Below are 6,879 nucleotides of genomic sequence, written 5' to 3' on the forward strand. Positions count from 1 at the left end.
CACTAGCTACATGGGCCTGGCCCAGTAACTCAGCCTTTTTATTTCAAGCCCTCATCTATTTCGCAGTCCATTTCATTAAGCTTTTTGTATGATATTTGCATCATTGCACAATATTCCGCGCACTATTGTTTGGGCCATTGCCTTTTTAGAGCCCAAATATTATTCGATCCAATAGAACATTCAATCTTTTTCAATCACAGATTTCAATTTTACACATTTCAACAGCAAACAATAAATATTTTTCTCAATTAAATGATCAAATCCAGAAATCACTAAATGAAACTCAAACAACACATACATGATTACACGGTCCATCAAGTTTACATACAATCAAATACACAGGCACCAAAACATGGTGGCAACATCAACTAAAACTATGATGCACATCTCCAGGCTGATCTTTGGTCACAACAGCAGCCACCTCGACAACATAAGATCCTGATCTATATAAATTATTTACTTAAAGATTCTTCTCCTGGAGTTCCTTGTACACCAACTTTTGATGAATGAAGGCCAAAATCTACGGATTATAAATCAGAAAAGTTAGGGAACATAATCAAGTGTAGCCCTGCATATAACATTCTCCTAACAATGAAACATAGCTACAGAATTTGAGATCTAATAAGAAACCATGCATATAACATTCTCATAACAACAAAACTGAGATATATTTGGAAATGGCAAATGACAAGTATCAACCTGCTTCTAGATAGTAGAGCAATCATGTCAAAATTATTCAGATATCTTGATATGTGTGTCACATTATACATGCATCAAGCTTCAGGCCATCAATTTTAGGATGAGTAGATACCTAAGTTCATGTTGATGATATGGATGGTCTATAGTAGAACATCTGGTAAGCACCATCTTTCGCACTGAACGTTGCAGATACTTGTCCATTTAGTAGTCTATCATGCGCTCCTGCCATCGCGCCAAAGAGGATATGGTAAGTCTAAAATACTATTAGCAACCCACAATGCTAAGAAGGTGCTTTAAGATAGTGAACCAGTGGATATCACTCAAGCAAACTATTTTACTCCTTACATACAACAGTCAGGAATTAGTACAGTTGTTGAAGCAGGAGTAAGCTGATCATATAACATAAGAGTCAGGAATTCTAGGCTTATTGTTAAGAAAAAATGATACAAGTTAAGATTTTGTTTAACAGTAGGTCTAAGAAAAAAACTATGCATTTGGTGAGAATATAGCAACAGATTAAGATCATATTGTTCAGCATCACACATATAGTAGAACAATGCTACATGAAGCTATTTGCATAAAGTAGAGAACTACAAAACAATCTATTGACCATCCTACTGGTAGCAAGGGCATAAAGATAATCACATAATAAGATAAGTAGACATGAATAAATCTCATAACTATGTACAATTCAATATTTCCTGCAGCTCAATACATGCACGACAGATTCACAGCAAAACTATATATAGCTGTACAAACATGCATGAATAGAAAAGCAACCAAACTACAAGAACACATAAGGAAACAGAGGGAATCACTATAACCTATGGAGTGACAAGCACATATATGAACTCAAAATAATGCCCAGCTAGACAAAAAGAAGCTGGATTAGTCGGAATCAGGCGACAGACCGACAACGCTGATTTTGGGGCCGGGTGGAGGCACGCTCCGCTCACCTAACAACCAACTCTGTCGCCGCTGATGAGAGCCGTGTCGTCAAGTCCCACAGCCACCAACTAGTGCCACTCGCTCCCGCGGTCACCACCTTCATCGTCGACGAGGCGGTGCTGCCGGACCTGCAAAAAACAGAGGAGGCGTCTGGAATCAGGCGACAGAATCCAGCGAATGGACATCACGCTTGCCAACTAATTAAATATTCGCAGTGCTACAAAAACATTTCATTAACAAATTTGATTCAGGAAGTAGCTTATTGACTATGACAAAAGTGCTTAGAATAAAAATCCTTTCAAGATCATGTTTGGTGCATACAGATCATCCTTATGGCAGGTAATAATAAAGTTGATGATATCAAATAGAATGAACCACTAACGGTAATATGTTTGGTGCATAATCATGATACTGGTACAAAACACGTGTGATAGACTGAAAGAGAATGAACTTTATGGTCCTATAAGAATCTCACAATCTCAGCATAGAAATAACATGAAGGGTCACAACAGTAACATGATGACACACATTTGAGGTTACAGTATTTCCCTCACATCTCATAGCTAATATGACCATCATCAACGACCGTAAACAGTGGTTTTAGCCCCAAGCCACCAACACACCAAAAACGACAAGACAAGATGGCTTGGGGCTAAAACCAGTAATCGGCGGCAGGAGGGGAAACCAGTAATTGACAAGATGGCAAGACAAGATGGCTTGGTTTTAGCCCCAAGCCATAATCCATTGCGCTTTGTCAGTTGTTGTTGCGGTTCATATCATTGACGCTTCATTTCTGTTTGCGAGAAATACATCGGCGGGCAGGAGGGGAAACATGAGCCTGACCTGGAGTAAACAGGCATAAGAATGTATGTCAGATGCAGCCAAAAACAAACAAGATGATTAGTCAACTGAAACTACACAAGCCTTCCATTTCCTTGTATGGCATGTTTGTTTAGGTTCCATACAGACATGGAAAGCATCTATCAATCAAACTATACAAGTAGTAAAAATAAGAGGGTGTGCAAGCAAGCAAGCAAGCATGAGATAATGTTCCACTGAAAAATAGAGTATTGGAAAGAATAGAGTATACAAGCTACACAAGTCTGTGTACACTAGATTAGGAAATGTATGAAGAGGGGACACCTGAAACTATAGAAGTCTGTCTGTAATTTATACTAGATTAGGAAATGAATGAAGACTAGATTAGGTAGTGATCCACTGTTTGTTTCCATTTTCTTGGTAGGAATAGATACATACATAGATAGATACATAGATAGAAAAAGAGCAGCACATGTATCAAGTGAAAGAAAAACAGTGGGTGGATTGATGTTTGTGCAAGCAAGCAAGCAATGAAAGAAACTGAGCCAAGCAATCCCGCTAAGACTACCAGGCACATGGCGCAGCCACCAAATTCAATTTTAAAATGGAACATCACATGGGGAGTAGTACTTGCTGGCTAATAAGCAGTTGATATGCTACAACAACACAAGCATACTACTAGTACCCAAAATTTGAAGAGGAAAAATTGCGCAGATACTGCTAACGCATTTGGGAGCAGATAATCTGGTGGATGGGAACTTGCACTGTCGTTGTTGTTTGGTCCCGTCGTGGGGAAGCAATGCGGCCCGGTAGCGGAGGAACTAGCGCTGCGGTGAAGGCCCAAAATGAATCAATCGCCAGCCAACCCGAGACAGATGGATTGCTCGCCCAAACCATTGGACCAAACCCAATCAATCCATCCCGTGAGCCGAGCCGCCGCAACGAAATAGGAGTAGCTAGGACGAGCGAGAGCGACGCGAAGGGAGGGGGAGGAGGAGGAGAGGATAAGGGGGGCAATCGAATAGGTCACCGGATCGAGGGAGATGTTGTTGTGGAGGTTGTCGAAGACCTGCTTGATGGAGCAGCGGACGTAGTCTCCGTACAGGTTCCTGGTCAGTGGCGGCGGCACGGACACCATGACCGGCTGCTCCCCCTCCACCGCCGCCGCCGCAGCGATGCAGTACTTGCCCATCGCCCCTTCCCCTCCGCGGTTCGCGGAACCCCCACCACCTGGCTTGGGGAAGGTTCGAGGCGTGCGTGCGGCGGGCGAGACGAGAGGAGACAGGTGGGTGTTGTGTAGGCGGTGAGAGGATGACCATCTTCCGCGCAGGTGCTGGGACGCGGATCTCAGCTGCTCTGGTGTGTGTCATAGTGGCTCTAGTGCGGTTGATGGAGAGGGCGAGAGAAGGAGGGCGGCGAGCTCCGCTGGAGGGATTGGATCTGGGGCGGGAGGGATTGGATCTGGGCGGCAGCGGCGGCTGGAGTGGGAGAGGATCTGAGTTAGGGTTCGGGTGGTTGGGCTTCGGGGAGGGGTCGTGGGGGGATCGCGAGAGATGGCAATTTTTTTCCTTGGCATTTTAGATGCAAAGGCAACAACCAATCACAAGCGAGCCCACGGATCCCTCCCTTGGAACAAATCTTGACCATCCGCTCCTCCTACCTGCATCCAACGCTCCAAATCTCTCCCGAGATCCAACACTTCTCTCTCTCTCTCTCTCTCTTTCTTCTTTTTTTTCACCAATTTTTGCAACAAAAATGAGGTTTTCTTGAATAAACAACCATTTTTTTGCAAAATGGCATCATTATACTTTTCAAATCATCTCATATTGTGCATAAGGGTGAATCTTGAAATGATAAGCAATGTTACCGAAGTCAGTTCTTATTTTCTTTGCACACAAAATCATTTTCTATTTTCGGAGTACCAAAAATCAGTTTTATTTGTTTCAAAATGGTACATATTGTGCACAAGGTTGCATCTTGGAATGGCAAACAATGCTGCCTAAGGAATTTTTCATTATCTTTGGACGAAAAAACAATTTTCCATTTTTCAAGTGCCCGAAATGAGGTTTTTTCATGAAGGACCTACCATATATTTGTTGAAAAATTGTACCAAATCAATTTTCTAAAATATTAGGACATATTTAATGCACAATTGACCAAATGGTTGCGTGTAAAAAGTTTTGATCCACCTCTCGTGAAATAGACAAATTCCCGCCGATTCAGCTGGAAGCGGTTCAAATTTGAACTGTAGCTACCTCGTAGTTTGCTCATTATTTCTTCCAAAAATCATTTATAGTTACATAAGTACCTATTTAATCATAAATACATGGTTTGGTGGCGATACATCGAGGTTTGGACGGTGGTCGAGGGCCCCAACTCTAGAGCGCGTAAACTCGCATGCCCGTCGCGTGGTCACTGCGTGACCGTGGTGTTGCCATGTGTTCTGGGCGGCCTAGGCATGTCTAGTGGATTGGGCACTCCCTAGGTAGGTGCAGGGAATAAATCACAACATAAGTTCTCACGAGGAGATCGGTCGATGCTAAAACATGAATAAGCAGCCAAGTGTTTGATTAGCAGTACGGGAAATCCACATGGCTAATGGGCGTGAGTTTTGGCTGAGGATGATCAGTTGCTAAGAAGACCGTCTTCAAAAAAATTCATCTCAAAAGGAGGAGCCTAGGTGGTACTTGCTTTGCAAAGTACCATACTGGAGATAAATACGAATGTTGAAGCTGGGCTCAAAATAATGAATGGATTGAGCTGGCATTTGGTGGAAGATGGTTATTTGGGCATAGGAAATCACTGTAGAAAATGGATACCATTTGGACATGCCAAAGTGGTACTTCCTTCACAAAGTGTTTTTCTGAACAAAATAGGAAAACAAATATTTTTGAATTATTTTTGAACAAGGCAAGGAAGGTTTTTTTACATATTTGACGAAGATATGACCCAAAGAATTTATGAGATTTTTTGGGAATTTTGGGAATAACAGAAATATAGGTTGCTTCACAACCTAGGGCAAAAACTACCACATGGACATGACACATCGGCAAAACTGATGAGGTAGCACCTAGTCATAGCAACCCACCACAATTTACAAGGTTATGACCATCTATATTGGTCATGATCAGCTAGAAATAAAGCAGCGGACTAGTGCTATCTGCTTTATGACCATTCCGTGTAAGGAAATTACGACCTTTCTGACCAAAATGGTCGTTATAGTTTAGGGTTTGGAGCCCCCCGAATAGCTTTTGACCAATTGGTCTGAAATGGTTATAGATATATGACCAATTCTTCCAAGGTCACTAATAGAAGGTCACTAGTTGACATATTTCTTGTAGTGGGGACGCGTGGAACGACGGTTCCCGAGCGAGGGCAGTAAATGAGAGGCGGCCCTGCAGTCTCAAAGAGACACGCAAGCCGCCTCTTTACTGTCCACCGCAAGGTGACGCCAGCATGCGTCCATCATGCACACGTGCACGACCCCCACATCGCGCGTTCAACGCGGGTCGTGGGGAAGCGCAGCGGACGGGACAGTGGCCGCGGTAAAAATCCTCCCCAACTGCCCGCGCACCATTCTAGGCTTGGCCCAACAACGTGTTGCGCTTATGTATGACCCAGGCTCGGGGGCTCCTGTCGGTGTAAAAAAGTAGGGGCTCTCTTTTTGACCCCTTTACTTGTGCACGGGCAGTCAGGGCCTCCCGCCACGGCCACGCATAGACATGGTAGGAAAGGGAAGCCGGAGAAGAAGCCGAAGCCACAAGGCAAACAGAGCAATGACAAGGAACAAGGCCACAAAGATCAGATAGGCGTAGCAGGTTTCCCCGGCAAGGACCCTTGTCAGGGCAGCCTCAACAGCCCCGGCAAGACCCTTGCCGGGGCAGCTCGCCCGTGCCAGCCGAAGTGAGCCACCCTTGAGCCCACCAACGCTAGACAAATGCATTGGACAGGGCTCGGGAGGCACCTCCGTGGTGGTATGCAGATCTTTGTGAAGACATAGAATGCTCAAGATCAAATGAGGATAAGAAGACAACCATCCTCACCGAAGAAACCCACGAGACCCCCAGCAAGATCCTTGCTGGGGAAGTTAGCGCGCCACGGTAAGGCCCTTGCCGGCACACCCGGCAAGACCCTTGCTGGGCCACCCGACAAGACCCTCGCCAAGCGCACCGGCAGGGCCACTACCAGGCCTGCACTAGCCAAGTCTTTGCCACTATTCGCATGCAGCTGCCAACCCAGCCAGCTGGGCAGGCACCTGCGTGGCAACATGCAACCCTTCGTGGAGGCTCCACCACCGCGCCACCTCAACTGCTTGCCTACCTACATGGCACTGCATGCACCGCTGGGCAGGGCGCGTGTCGAAGCGAGGAGGAGCGGGAACGGACGGGACAGGCCTTGCTCCCGTCCCCAATA

General features: G+C 45.1%; 1 long non-coding RNA gene across 1 annotated transcript; it reads right to left on the minus strand.

Moving 5' to 3' along the window:
- Positions 1-244: 244 nt before the first annotated feature.
- On the minus strand, positions 245-4,001 carry LOC119291477. The gene is made up of 4 exons (XR_005142445.1): positions 3,497-4,001; positions 1,656-2,490; positions 812-921; positions 245-520 (listed from the first exon to the last, which is right to left on the minus strand). It is a non-coding gene; the product is annotated as an uncharacterized LOC119291477 (long non-coding RNA).
- Positions 4,002-6,879: the final 2,878 nt, after the last annotated feature.

This window comes from Triticum dicoccoides, chromosome 4B (assembly GCF_002162155.2).
Source record: "Triticum dicoccoides isolate Atlit2015 ecotype Zavitan chromosome 4B, WEW_v2.0, whole genome shotgun sequence".
NCBI classification, from domain to species: Eukaryota; Viridiplantae; Streptophyta; class Magnoliopsida; order Poales; family Poaceae; genus Triticum; species Triticum dicoccoides.